The 15,996-nt window shown below is 36.1% G+C and overlaps 1 protein-coding gene across 2 annotated transcripts in view; it reads left to right on the top strand.

Annotated features, from left to right (window-relative positions):
• The window catches only part of Oatp74D (Organic anion transporting polypeptide 74D), a 905,484-nt gene that overhangs the window by 408,408 nt on the left and 481,080 nt on the right, over positions 1–15,996 (top strand). The window contains exon 1 of one of the 2 annotated variants that reach the window (XM_069818962.1): positions 769–864. The exons of the other annotated variant lie outside the window; for it this stretch is intronic. The gene's annotated coding sequence lies outside the window, so the exon portion shown is untranslated. Of the gene's footprint in view, positions 1–768; positions 865–15,996 lie in introns of those variants that run through there. 2 annotated transcript variants of the gene reach the window in all.

The following is a 15,996-nucleotide window of genomic DNA, read 5'->3' as shown; positions in this document are numbered from 1 at the left end:
TATTTTAACATTATTTCCATTCTCGTTCTCATTGTCGTTTCTATTCCCGGTTTATTGTGAACCAGCCCTAACGCTTTTTTAAGTACGGTAATTCATAGGGGCCCATTATGCTTACTGGATTTTAAGGAACCCGGAGGTTCATTGCCGCCCTCACATAAGCCCGCCATTGGTCCCTATCCTGAGCAAGATTAATCCAGTCTCTGCCATTATATCCCACCTCCCTCAAATCCATTTTAATATTATCTTCCCACCTACGTCTCGGCCTCCCCAAAGGTCTTTTTCCCTCCGGCCTCCCAACTAACACTCTATATGCATTTCTGGATTCGCGCATACGTGCTACATGCCCTGCCCACCTCAAATGTCTGGATCTAATATTCCTAATTATGTAGGTGAAAAATACAATGCGTGCAGCTCTGCATTGTGTAACTTTCTCCATTCTCCTGTAACTTCATCCCTCTTAGCCTCAAATATTTTGGGGCCCATTATGCTATCTTCAAATTTTTGCTTAATCGATGAATGGCATGTAAATTGTGCCCGGCGTCTCTCATTCATCAACAAGGTTCTTTTAAGTGTGGCAAATCCACGACATTGGTCTCCCGTCTTTCTCGAACCTCGAACGAAATTATTTCTTTAATTATAATGTGGTCGCATCATTGTTAATACTACATAGTATGTAGTTGAAATGGATGCTAAATGCAGAATTCTCTACTTCTGTATTACGATTCTTTTCTAGCGATGTCCCCCACCCTCTGCCCGGTTTTTACGTGCAAACAGCTCGTGTTCGGAGCCCCTAATCATGGAAATGGAAGTGAAGCCGTCAGTTGCACCTGGCGCGGGTTTCGGAAAGTCCAGCCTCAAATCAAGGTCAGTCATTGTAACTTTGTTCTCAGTTGCTTATGGAAATGTAAAAGTGTGGCAATGGACACTGGTTTTGTGGTTACGAGGGAACGACCGACCCAACCAGTTCAGGAAGAGACAATTCCATAGTATCACCACACAATACTGCTACGATACTCTTCATTTCCAATTGTAACTCAGCTGATGAATTCTCATTAAAAAGGATCGGAATTCAATTCTGTGGGATTTGTAGATGACAAAGCTTATTTATTTTTTTATTTACATTTATTTATTTATTTATTTAACCTGGTAGAGTTAAGGCCATCAGGTCCTCTCTTCCGCTCTACCAGGGGATTACAACTACAATATTAAGAATACATTACAATTATAATTACAATTAATATTAAATTTACAAATACAATAAAAATCAAAGTAATAAAAGATTAACTGATTAAAGGCTAGACAGTTTATTGTAAAAGTTAAGGAGAGAGAATTTTTTTTATTAATTAAGTAAAAATTAAACCTACTCTACGCAGTAAGAAAATGCCTAATAAGTTTGTTTTTGAACGCTACTAAATTCCGACAGTCTCTGATGTCACTGGGTAGGGTATTCCACAAGCGCGAGAGCGAGATTGTGTATGATGATGAATACGATGATGTCTTATGTGTTGGTGTGACTAGTATGCGACTATTTTGCGTGTGTGTGAAGAGATATGATATGGTGACATGTAACTGAAACGGGAGGCAAGATAGGTAGGTGTAGAGGTGTGAAGGACTTGGAAAAGGAGAACAAGGGAATGAAAATTTCTACTTTTCCTTAAGCCGTAGCCAGTTTAGAGTTTGGAAGGATGGGGTAATGTGGTCAGGGTGACGGACATCGCAGACGAAGCGAACACAAGAATTATGAACACGTTGCAATCTTTGCGACTGGTTGACATTGAGATCAGTCAGTAGAAAATCACAATAATCGAAGTGGGGCATTACTAGTGTGGGGCATCATTTGAGATAAACCAGTAGGCCTACACTAAATGTGTATGTTTTTTTTTGTCTTTAGAGAAAGCGAAAAAAATATAAATTCTGGATTTGGCCTAATGCTGTCTCGAGCTCATTTTCTTCATAGCATCGAATGTTATTCACTTCACCTGTAATATTTTTTGTAAGCCTTCTTTGAATTTTCAAAGTTAGCAACGTTACTTAAATAATTATTCAGTTATTTAAAAAGTGGATAAACATACTAGCCGATATATACACATAAACCCCCATATTTATACTTATGGCTTTTAAGGAACCCGCAGGTTCATTGCCGCTCTCACATAAGCCTGCCATCGGTCCCTATCCTGTGCATGATTAATCCAATCTCTGTCATCGTATCCCACCTTCCACAAATCCATTTTAATATTATCCTCACATCTACGTCTTGCCTTCCCCAAAGCTCTTTTTCCCTCCGGTCTCCCAACAAACACTTTATATGCATTTCTGGATCCGCCCATACGTGCCCATTTCAAACGTCTGAATTTAATGTTCCTAATTATGTCAGGTGAAGAATACAATTCGTGCAGTTCTGCGTTGTGTAGCTTTCTCCATTCTCCTGTAACTTCATCCCTCTTCGTAAACCCCCATGTAATGAAATAAAATAAAAAGGCGTCAATTCTGCAGAACTTCTAGGCTTCTGGTCATTAAAGAATAGCGGGAAATAAAACATAAGGCTTATCCTGTGCTTTGACTAGATTGCCGATATTCCATTGCCGCACCACTCCTGTCATTGTTATTGAATCGTCTGGACGTAAACAAACTTAAGCTTGGAACTAGAGAGTTCCTTACTCCTACGTCGTTGCGGTTGTCTGTGTGAATGTATGTAAATGTTCGTATTTAATGGAGTGGTTCCTAATTTAAGTTTACATTAATTTTGCATAGTGACTATAGCCTTACAGTTGATTCTTAAATTATTCTCTAATACTTATTTATGCAACTAGTGGGATGAATGCATTATTATCGCTCGAGTGAGTCTTTGAAGGACAAGGTTTTAGCCAATTTCCTTAACTACACGAGAGTGATACTAATACTCGTAATGCACATCCCACTAGTTAGGCCTACATACAATGGTCTATTTTATCTACCATCGCTTAATAAAGTTTATTTTTTAGATAGTAATTTATAATCTTTTTTAAAATAAGAATAACGTCATTCAATATAGGCTAATGGAGCGTTCGGAGTTTTTTTTTTTTTTTTTTTGTGTGTTGAGGATGGACCCGAAGGTTTGCGCTGCAGCCTGCTGCTTATAGTGCTTACTAAAGTTGAACAACGATCGAGAAAGCAACACTAACAGCGTCTGCAAAGCCGAAAACCCGCACAACAATATTGTATACGTTGCGTCGTTGTAAAGACCGGTTGTGAATGTTTCAAAACTTCGAGACTTCGGAAGTGATCAACTCTCGAACGTCAAGCAGCCTTGAATCGCCACAGTTGTTTATACCTGACTGAACTTTTATCTACTTTGGCAACTGTTATAAATGTATAAACAATCAAGTAGGCTATTTCAAACATCATCTCTACCTTTCAGTGTATAATAATCCGTTCTCCAGTCTTTATTTAATTACTAGGTCCTTATTAAAAGGCTAGGAATTTTCTTTTCATATATTTGAGATCAAGTGTGCAATCTCAAATAAAAAGATATTAACGTTATGTTTTATGTTTCTTAGAAATGCAAATTTATTTGAGAATTGTTTTTTTTTAAATTTATATAACCATAGGTAATATCACATAAATAGAACCAAACATTTTGATAACCAAGATACTGTTCTGTTTTGTCTTTTTGTGTTAATTAAACATTTATAATGTTATTTATTTCAGTGAAGTAAGTTATTCAAAGTTACGAAATCTTTCCACGCCGACCAAATGCAATTTCGAGAATGATGAGCGAGACTCGAAGCGCACGAGAGTTACGAGACGAGACTCGAGAAACAAATGCAACGAACACAGTGAGCGAGAGCGGCAGTTAGTTTTGTTCATCTCTAGTGCTTACCACTCCTATTCCGTGAATGACTGGGTAGCCGAACGGCCTCACCCTTGTACAAGTACAGCACGCCGCACCGTGAACTTAACCCGGGCTGTTGTATGATGATGATGATGATGATGATGATGATGATGATGATGATGATGATGATATGTGAATTAATGATGGCGAAATGAGTCCGAGGTCTAGCGGCGAAAATTACCCAACAATTTTTCTTCAATTAGTTGAGGGAAAACCCAGGAAAAAATCCCAACCAGGTAACTTGTCCCAACCAGGATTTGACCCCTGGCCCCTTTTCCTCAATAAAAGTCTCCTGCATCAGTCGATTCCTGTCGTGCAAGCTTATCGCTTTTAAGAATGTCAGAATACACTCATAACGATGTCTTAAAATTCACACAATTGCTTTTAATACTTATCATTTCATACTACCTTAATTATATGTACAAATACATGCAATTACATTGCACTGTTTATTTCGTTTGTCGTTCTGTAATGGACTTCACATGAAAACCTACGAGACAGCATGGCCGGAAAGAGTCGATATTGAAAAAAAAAAAAATTTGACATTGCTTATAAAGGAAAGGCATTCACGACCACGAACAACTGTGAAAAAGAGAACAAAGGCAACATTGACGGCTTTTCAACTTCATGAGCTTGAAAACAGTTCATTTTCATAATGCTGTTGTGTTTTGACCTTGAATGTTGTATGGAGGGGTGTATGAAAGAGTCTAATGTTGTGGAAGATTTGACCTACTGGCGTGCCATTGTAAACCCACTACGTTTCAGCGTGGCATAGTCGACAGATGGACTGCAAATTTAGGAAGTTGTTTTTAAAACAAATTACTACACAGCCACATATTTATGAGGAGTTGTAACCTTGAAAAGTGGCGGTATTCTGACCACAGTACGATATTAAAAGTCTTCACTTCCCTTGAAACCACCTGGCGACCAACCATTTTTGTCCTCCCATCAAAATAAAGGAAGTGACTAACATATTCCCCCTACCCCGCCGTTCTGTCTCTTTTAGGTCACGGAGGCACTTTTTTGCACGCGTTTGCACACGCTTGTACTAATTTCGTGTTCGCATCTTACCACTCATTATCACACAAAGGAACTCCCTTAATTATTGCGTGCTGCAAAGTTTTCTATGAGGGCATAGTATTTGGTTATATGGTAAATTACAAAGACCATCTGTGAACCTTCTGCTCGTAGTGTTACCAACTTACAAAAATTTCAGTACTTATTTTACTGTACTTGGTTATTGCAAGGCGCTGTATAAACTACTAGGTCAGCGTTTCCCAAACTTTTCTGAAGTGGAGACCACTTTTTTAAGTCAAAACAGTTTCGCGGACCACCTTACTCTTGTTCCCTTCGAAAGCAAATTTATCACTTATGTAGCATATTTTAATATCAAAATATACTTACATTTTAATTTAGAAATAATTGATTAAAATTAATTTAATTCAATTAATTTTATATTAGTATTAACTAATTAAGTTAGTGTTAATAGAAGAAAATTTCCTATATCGTCATCTGCAAAAAGAGAAATACAGTAAAAAAATTAATGCAGAAACATGCCCGATTTTCAACAAGTAAAGATGCAATTTTGCATGTTCTATTGTTGGTGTACGACGTACAGTACGTGACCATTTCAATGTGCAAACTATTAAGAAAGTCATAAATACATGAAAAGGTTCGATACTTTGATCCTGTTATGAATTCGGGTAGTCCCTGACTGGGTTACAGGCACGGCGCCAGATGTGCAGGGAAAAGATAGCGAGAAACACCACGTTCATAATGCTTTAAATCCCTCTTTTTTTTTGCTGAGAGTAGAGTGGGAAGTCGATAGACGGGTAGGGTAAATAAATTTCATAAAATGTCAGTACTGAGAGAAAAAGTGAAAGGCGATTGCCGTGAGTCATTTACAAACTCTGAGATTTTCAGCTATAGTGTAATACGCAACTCGTTTGAATTGTATTTTTTTCTGTCTTTTTTGAAGGACCACAAGGGCAGACCTCGAGGACCACAGGTGGTCCGCGGACCATAGTTTGAGAAACGCTGTACTAGGTTATTTTAACGTTGATGGAATTGGTGATAAGAAGATGGATTTTGGCGAGATGAGACCGAGAATTAGCCATATGATTTCCTATGATTCACCTTATAAATGGGAAAAACATAAGAAAAATCCAATTATGTACAGTAATCAGCCCAAGAGGAAATAGAACCCACGCCCGAGCGCAGCTCCCAGTCACCAGGCATACGCGCCTATCGCCTGAGCCACGCCGCCGATGATACAGATTTTTTTTGTATCTACATTTATCATTTGTATGGTCGCTATTTTTCCATTATCATTGGACTACCTATAACTTAACTATCCAGTCAATTAAGTGACGACCTGTCACCAAATATAACCAGAATTTGACCCCGGCTCATACTTATAGACATTTGAGATATAAAACTGAAATGGAACAGACTTTCCCCAAGTACAGACTCTAAGTTTTCCCTATCACTGCTTCTTTAGACCTCTATTGCTTCATTTCATCATCATTAAATAAGACTTTTTAACATACGTATTTCAGCGTGACGAATATCGAAAGTTTAATTGAAGTCAGCGGGACAAAAATTAATATGTGTGTGTCTATGAAGACTTCGGGGATAAATAATGATAACTCACATATAGGCCTCAAATTGCATACATTTCAATTTTTACTGCAAACACAAGAGGATTGCCATATTTTTCAAACGGCATTATCCAATCATTTGTTAACATATTTACATAATTATTTAACCAAATCAAAGATAATGTGGCTTATAGGCTGTTAACAACCAGAAAACTGTCAATCTCAATTTTAAGGGTTATCACTATTTAGATCTTATTACTACAGATTCAGAATTTCGGAAAGCCCAGGATGTCCTTGCGGAGCAGCTGACCAAACAGTCGATCATCTTCTGTGGGATTGTCAAATCTTGAACCAACAGCGCAGTGTCTTCAAGGCAGCAACAATGGGTGGAAGAAATTGGCCAATAAATTATAGGGACATCATGAAAGTGCATTTGAGGTCATTTGTGCGCTATATTAACGCTATAAACTTTGAGCAATTGTAAATATATGTCTCAGTTTTGTAACATGCGTAAACACACGCAATGAGCAATATATTATAAACACTATAGTTATAATTACTAAAAGTGTATATATGTAAATAGTGTAAATAGAATTAAATTCATTAAGTGAAAGATAGTGATAGTGAAGATCCAATTAATAAAAGTGTATATATGTAAACAGCGAAAATAGAACAAGTATAATTAACTCAAAGATAGTGATAGTGATAGAGAACATTCAACAGTGAATAACATAAAGTAATATAACACAACAATGAATATCAACAAAATCACGAAACAGTGAAGCAAAAGACAATGGGACACCAAATGAACAAATAATTGATAAACAAGTTTCAATAAACCATGTAATATGACTACGCGTTATGGGGCATGGTGATAATTAAACGGGGGGGGGGGACCCCTGAGGTCTTCATGTATTTTTTTAAATTTTAGTTGGTATTTAACGACGCTGTATCAATTACTAGGTTATTTAGCGATTGGTGATAGTGAGATGATATTTGGCGAGATGAGGTCGAGGATACCCCATAGATTACCTTATATTCACATTCTATTATCAGGCAGTACATCTCACTTTTGACGATATGTGTCAGAGGGAGAACAATTGTTTGTTTGCATTTGAAGCCTGACTAGTGTAATATGTAGCTAGTCGGCGATGTATGCAATGGAGGGGGAAAGGAACTGGCCAATCTATCCCATTATCTCCTGGCGTAGTTGTCTCATAAGTGGTGCCTTCTTAGTATCACTTGTGAGGTTCAGACCTGTCTTCGGACAGTTGACCAACAACAATATATACACGAGTGTCATTTCATAAGTCATGGCAACTATGTTATATCTTCCGAATAACCGAAAATGTGGTCAGTATATACGTGTGAAAACATGTTGTACACTGTACGGGATGAAAACGCCAGATTGCGTCTGTGTGCATTGGTGACCAGTTGACAGCACACGCAAAAGTTAGTAGGCCTATTCTAGAGGCTCTGCTCCAAGATGGCTGTAAGTAAAGTTGAACAGCGGTCATACGTGAAAATTACAGTTCTTCGTGGCAGAAATGCTCGTCAGTGTCATTCTGAGCTACGAGAAGCATTGGGTGATAGTGCGTTGGAACATCCTCCCTACTCGCCTGATCTCAGTCCATGCGACTTTGATTTCATTCCGTAATTGAAGAAGCCGCTGCGTGGGAATGGATAAATAAACGAGTGAGCGAACGGATAAATTAACGACTAAACGAATGGATAAATAAACGAGTGAGTGAACGGATAAATGAACGACTGAACGAATGGATAAATAAACGAGTGAGTGAACGGATAAATGAACGACTGAACGAATGGATAAATAAACGAGTGAGTGAACGGATAAATGAACGACTGAACGAATGGATAAATAAACGAGTGAGTGAACGGATAAATTAACGACTGAACGAATGGATAAATAAACGAGTGAGTGAACGGATAAATGAACGACTGAACGAATGGATAAATAAACGAGTGAGCGAACGGATAAATGAACGACTGAACGAATGGATAAATAAACGAGTGAGTGAACGGATAAATGAACGACTGAACGAATGGATAAATAAACGAGTGAGTGAACGGATAAATGAACGACTGAACGAATGGATAAATAAACGAGTGAGCGAACGGATAAATGAACGACTGAACGAATGGATAAATAAACGAGTGAGTGAACGGATAAATGAACGACTAAACGAATGGATAAATAAACGAGTGAGCGAACGGATAAACGAACGACTGAACGAATGGATAAATAAACGAGTGAGCGAACGGATAGATGAACGATTGAACAAATGGATGAATAAACGAGTGAGTGAACGGATAAATGAATGACTGAACGAATAGATAAATAAACGAGTGAGCGAACGGATAGATGAACGATTGAACGAATAGATAAATAAACGAGTGAGTGAACGGATAAATGAATGACTGAACGAATGGATAAATAAACGAGTGAGCGAACGGATAAATGAACGACTGAACGAATGGATAAATGAAAGAGTGAAAGAATGGATAAATAAACGACTGAGTTAACGGATAAATGAACGACTGAACGAATGGGTAAATTAAAGAGTGAAAGAATAGATCAATAAACGAGTGAGTGAGCGGATAGATGAAAAATTGAACAAATGGATAAATAAGTGAGTGAACGGATAAATGAACGATTAAACGAATGGGTAAATGGAAGAGTGAAAGAATGGTTAAATAAACGAGTAAATGAGCGGATAAATGAACGAATGGATAAATAAACGAGTGAGCGAACGGATAAATGAACGACTGAGCGAACGGTTAAATTAAAAAGTGAGCGAACAGATAAATGAAGGATATTGAAGGAATGAGGGAAGAAAGATTGAATAAATAAATGCAAACAGCGACTGATTGAAAGACTGGAAGAATGAATTGTTTGAATTTATGAATTAACCATTTTTTTAAGTTGGTACCGTAGTTAACAGTTGCTGTTTATTTAATGCCCCTTTGAACTATAAAAACGTTTTATTGACAATGAGATGATAGATGAGAGCAAGAAATGAAGCAATAGCGAAATGAGGAAGATAAGAAAATACTGTATTTGTGAAATCCCGCTCGCAACCTTCTTGCACACCACAAATCTGTCAGTATCTCCCGAGGAATGAACCACGGTATCTTTGGTAAGTACAGTATTATAATTCCTTAGATCACTGAGCTACAGGTAGTCTCATGAAGTAGAACGATCGTCATTCACCAGAAGAAGTATCACACAGCGACTGACCGTGCAGGCAAGGTTTGGTAGGTTCTTGTGTCTGGAATGGCAATAGACTTAGTTACACGTGGAATTTGGAATCACGCTTCTTCACCTTCGCCATGTCATGGTACCCAGTGGCCTTGCAGCCAGAGTGCGGGTTATAATAATATCAAGCAAATAAACAAACACGTACAAACGCCGAAACGTGGAGATGAATCTTAACTACTCCCTACAGGGAAGCCTCCGACATAATAACACGGCCTGGCGATGTGGCCACCGAATTATTGGATGATTACAGCTGGATCAAAGTGCTATGTACGCAGTGTTGGTATTCACTCTCGTCCCTCTCCCAGTTCTTTCTGCCCTACTTTAGTTCTTTCTGTTTTGCTTCTATACTTCCACTTCATTTGTTTGTGCCTAAATGTCTTTCCCTTTCTCATTCTTCCTTTCTGGATTTCCTTCTGCTTCTGTTTATTTGTATACATATATTTTTGTGTTCTGCTTCGTTCCAATTCTCTTTTTCCATTTTGCACTGATGAACTATTAAGTTGTTTAGATTAAATAAATAACAACTTTGTTTTCATAATGAAATTATGATGCTATTTTACCTGATTGATTAGTTTCGATGTTATTTCCATCATCTCTGGATTCTAGTGAGTTCCAGCGCTAGTTTCTTGTTTCCTGTTATGGTGGAGTGTGTTCACAATTGTATCAGAAAGGTTGTGTGTTCCGAAATTAAATTAGTTGAGTGTTGAGGATGTGTTGTGGATATATTTTGTGTGTCTATAAATTTCTTATTGTTCTAGAACCTAAGACTATCGAGTTTTTTGGTTGAATGTGTAGTGTTTTTATTTCAGTTTCTGTGTTGCTGTAGTTGTGGTTGGAGTTTGTGATGTGTTCTGCGTGGGTTGAAATGTTATGTTGTTTGGTTATGGCATGTTCCTTGTAACGTGTTTGAAAAGATCTTTCAGGCTGTTCAATGTAGAAGTCATTATAACTATTGTATGTAGTTTGTGTGTTTGTATATACCTGTTAGGTTCTATTTATCTGTGTCTTGTCTGTGTGTTGAGATTTTTTGTAGTGTACTCTGTAGGTGAATTTGTATTGTAGTTTCTTAAAAGATGATGCGATCTTATATGTGTTTTTATTTTCGTATGTTAGTGTGATGTATTTATGTGTGTTGTGTTGCGTTTCTTTGTTTGTGTTTAGCCTTTTTATGACGTTGTCTATTATGTTGGGGTTGTAACCATTCTCATGTGCTATGTATTTGATAGTGTTTATTTCTTCCTTATAGTCTTGTTGCCTCGTACGGATGTTGATTGGTCTGTGTACAATGGATTGAAATGCTGCGTGCTTGTGTTGTGTGGTGTGATTAGGTATTTCTTCCTTCCTTTCTGTCTGAGTATTATTTTTTATTTTAATTATTCGTTTCGTTTTCTTTGCGACCATTTCTCCCGTCCTTCTTCGTTTTCTTCCGTCATTTTCCTTTACTCTTCTGTTTTTTCTGTCCTGTTTGCTCATATTCTCTCTTCCTTTCCTTGTCTTAATTTTATATCTTATATGTTTTTCTCCGCTTCTTTCTCTATTATTTCCTTCCCAATCTTCATCCATCCAATAATTTCCTTTCTGTCTTAATTCTTTGTTTGCTCATTTTATTTGTGTCTCTTTTCTTCTTTATTTTCCTTGTAAATATTTATTTTCACTTTCTAGTTTTCTTTTATGTTTTTTTTTCCTATTTCTCAGCATTAATCTTTGCCTTATTTATTTTATAATTTCTTTTCCTACTTTATTTTCCTTTTCTGTATATATATATTTTAGTTTTTTCCCTCTTTTATTATTTTTATCTATCCATTATTCCTTGTTTTCCTCTTGTTATACTTGCTTTCCTCCTTTTCTCATTGTATTTATTTTGTTCTTCTTGTATTTCCCTTGTTCTCTTGGTATTCTCCTTTATCTCCTTGTTTTCCTCTTGTTCTCGTCTTTCATTTTTTCTCGTTGTCTTTCGCTTGTTCTCTTTGTCTCCTCCTTTTTTCTTCTTGTTTCCTCTTGTTCTCTTTGTCTTTCTCTTGTTCTTGTCTTCCCATTGTTATTCTGTCTTCCTCTTGTTCTCCTTGTCTTCCTTTTGTTCTCCTTGCCTTCCTCTTGTTCTCCTTTCTTTTCCTTATTCTCATTGTTTTCCCATTGTTCTTGTTGGCCTATTCCCCTTATTATCCTTGTTTCTTTTCTCGAACCAACCGCACGTAGTCCTACGTATTGATGCAGCATATTGAAGCTATTATAGATGAACAACGATCGAGAAAGCAAGACTAACAGCGCCCGCGAAGCCCAAAACCCGCATGACAATGTTCTATACGTCGCGTCGTTGACGTAAAGACTACTTGTGAGTGTTTCGGGACGTCGAGATTGATCACTCCCGAAGTCCCGAACGTCAAGCAGCCTTGAATCGCACAGTTATTTATACCTGACTGAATTTTTATCTATTATATATGTATAAACAATCAAGTAGCCTTCACGTAGGCTTCCATGGCTGGTGTAAATGGTGTATGGATAAGCTTCAGGGCTTCTACCGCGTTGTCTTGGTGTTATTGGCTGACGTTTCGACCGCTGTGTTGTGGCCATCTTCAGAGCAATTGTTGGATAAGGAAATAGTCTGCCAGCTATTATATATATATATATATATATATATATATAGTAGTCTCGATGGGGGGAGTACTTGCTGTGATAGGTCGTAGGTTCTCAGATGCCAGAAGGAGAACCTACGACCTATCACAGCAAGTACTCCCCTAATCGTGACTACTATATATATATATATATATATATATATATATATATATATATATATAATAGCTGGCAGACTATTATTTCCTTATCCAACAATTGCTCTGAAGATGGCCACAACACAGCGGTCGAAACAGCCAATAACACCAAGACAACGCGGTAGAAGCTCTGAAGCTTATCCACACACCAATCAAGTAGCCTATTTGAAACATCATCTCTACCTTTCAGTGTATAATAATCCGTTCTCCAATCTTTATTTAATTACTAGGCCCTTATTAAAAGGCTAGGAATGTTCTTTTCGTATGTTTGAGATCAAGTGTGCAATCTCAAGTAAAAAGATATGAACGTTTATGTTTTATGTTTCTTAGAAATGCAAATTTATTTGAGAATTGTTTTTTTTTTCTGTTTATATAACCATAGGCAATATCAAATAATAGAGCCAGACCATTTTGATAACTAAGATACTGTTCTGTTTTGTTTTTTGTCTCATTTAAACATTTATCATGTTATTTATTTCAATGATGTATGTTATTCAAAGTTACGAAATCTTTCCACGCCGACCAAATGCTATTTCGAGAATGATGAGCGAGACTCGAAGCGCACGAGAGTTACGAGACGAGACTCGAAAGACAAATGCAACGAACACAGCGAGCGAAAGCGGCAGTTAGTTTTGTTCATCTCTAGAAGCTATGTAGACTTACTGTATCTGTAGACAAATGCTCGCACCAAACGTATACTTCTTCCTATCATGTTTATTTCTTTCTGTATTTCTGTTCTTTTATTCATTTGTTTTCTCTATTTCTTTCTTTCTTTACCCCTTTATTTACTTTCGGTTTTTTTCCTTCTATCTTTTATTTTCATCATTTTCTCACCCATGCATCCATGAACTCTTCCTCTCTTGCTTATTATTTCTGTATTTTTATTCTTATTTCATTTATTCATTTTTTCCTCTTTCGTTTTGCACCTCTTTAAGTTTCTTTTCTATTTTTTTTCATGTTTTTCTTTATTTTGTTTCCTCATCCATCCCTAGTGAAATATGTTATTAGTCAGCGACGTGGCCAATGGAGAGGGACAGAAAATGGTCATCCTATTCCATTATCTCCTCGCTTAGTTTCCTCATGAGTGATGCCATATTGGTGTCACTTATGAGATTCCAACCAGTCTTCGGATTATTGACAAAACATAGGTATACATACAAAGAACATCCATCCATATTACTTCTTCCTAGCTTATTTATATTTATAGGCTTATTTTAAATTTATTCGTTTCTTTCTTTTATCGTCCTTTTACATCTATTTACTTTGTTTTTTATATTTTTATTTCATGCTTTTCTTTTCTAATCCTTTATTCATCAGTCGTTTCTTCCCATTTTTCTTGCTCCTTCCTTCATATAGATTCTCATTTTATTCGTTTATTTTTCCTTTTCATATCTTTTTGTACCTCATTATTTTTTCATCTATATATATTTTTATCTTTTTTTCCTTTTCTCGATTTTTGATCACCGTATTATTTCTTCTTACCTTCATTCTTTCTTAGAGCATTTGTAGTTCCACATTTTTTTGCTTCTTGTTGTATCTCTTGCTTAGGCCTACATCTTCTGATGATTTCTTTCCTTTTATGTTTTTATTTTTAACGCATATTTTGACCCTGTTTCTCATCTGCCCATTAATTCTTTTTTCTTGCTTTTCTCAAGTATTTATATTTTCACTTTGTGTTTGTTTTCCTCTGTTTTTTCTTTATTCATTTGCTTCACCCATTTTGGGTTTAATTCTTTCTCACTTTCATCTGTAATTCCTTAATGTTTTCCTTTATTTCTGCCTTCCATTTTTACTTTGTCCTTCATTTCCATTTCCTTTCTTTGTACAATTTTTCATTACTTCTTTCTTGTTCTCTGCTTCTTCTTTATATCTTACTTCTTCACCTTCCTTCTCACTCACTCTTCCAAATTCTGTATTTCTCCACTTTCTTCTGTTTTCTCTATATATTTATAACTTTTTATTCAATATTTTGATATGCTCTGTATTTTATTTTATTCCCCATTTTGTTCTACATCCTCCTGTATTTTTATTAATTCGCATAATACAGCCATCCACTGGCACTATCACTCGTTCTTTCGATGTTTTTTTTTTTTTTTCCTATTTATCTTCAACTAGCTGAAAGAACCTGGCGTTGCCCGAGTTGTTCTTTTTGCTTCTTTTTTGTAATTAAACTGGTTGTTAGACTTTTCGGTCGTACCAAAGAATCAATATATACATATATCATTTAATTTATATTGGAAGATTTTTTACCCCTTGATTGCTGCATGCCTATTTTTTTAATATGACTTGAGAAACTATATTTCACAAATTCAGAACATATTAGGCCTACATTAATTCTTATTTCATACACAGAATACATATACAATATAAACTCGCAATAAGTCATTTTTTAACATAGAGACTAATATTCTGAGAGACGTATACGAGTTTTTTTTTTTTAGAAATTAAGAGATTATTTCCACAACGCATAACATACTACATTGGCAACGTGATTATACAGTTAGAATTTCGCAGTAACACATTTTCGGACATGAACAACAATATTTTGAGAGACGTATGATATTATTTTTATTTTTACTATCTGACCTGACAGTGTTATTTTCAGTCGGCTTACGTACATTCACATACTACATTAGGAATATGACAAAAGTATTATTGGATTTCTTTTTGATGTGTGTAATAGTAATATACGTTACAAGAGCGGTATGTTGACTTTTTCATGTTCGAGGAAAAGATTGAAAAAGCGAAACGTAGTTGAGCTTTTTTAATTTCCGAGAACATGAAAACAAACATACCGCTCGTGTATCGTAAATTATTTTGTGCGAAGATCGTTTATTACATACCTGAAAGACGAATTTCTAATTAGTTGCAATGAAATCTCCATGTTGGTTTCTGTTTAATGACGGCAACTTCGGAAAACCAAAATATCTTTCTTCAACATTGTTGCTATAAAATGTTTTCTGTGTTTACTATACTCCAGCAGGCCGTGATATACGTCTGTCTTTTTTTCCCCCAGTATATAAATGCGAACTTACAACAAACGGTAAGGTTATGTAATTATTTATTTTTCATTTTAATATTTTAACAATATTATTTATATAACATATTGCAGTAATAACATCGGTATCTGGAATCTTGTTGATTTTTTCACGGCTTCCTTAATGTTACTTGTATCAGGAATGCAATAAGTTTCGTGGAGTAGTAGACTTTACTTAATTTTTTCAAATATTTAAAAACAATAATTAACATTGCAATTTAGGTGAAATTGCAGTGGTAAGTTTCCAATTTATAATTATTACTATGTTAAACGTCTGTAAAAATAATATGTTAAAAGCCTAAAGCAGTAAAATGAATGTCGCGCTTAAGCGGTAAGAAGAGGGAAATTGTTATGTGTGTTACGTTGGGAATACTGAATGTGGTATTTCACAGTTACCGCGTATTGGTTCTGTGCGGAAAACAAGCAAATACGCACGATCT

Source organism: Periplaneta americana, chromosome 2, assembly GCF_040183065.1.
Source record: "Periplaneta americana isolate PAMFEO1 chromosome 2, P.americana_PAMFEO1_priV1, whole genome shotgun sequence".
In the NCBI taxonomy this organism is placed as follows: domain Eukaryota; kingdom Metazoa; phylum Arthropoda; class Insecta; order Blattodea; family Blattidae; genus Periplaneta; species Periplaneta americana.
This window is presented reverse-complemented; position numbering and strand designations above follow the sequence as displayed.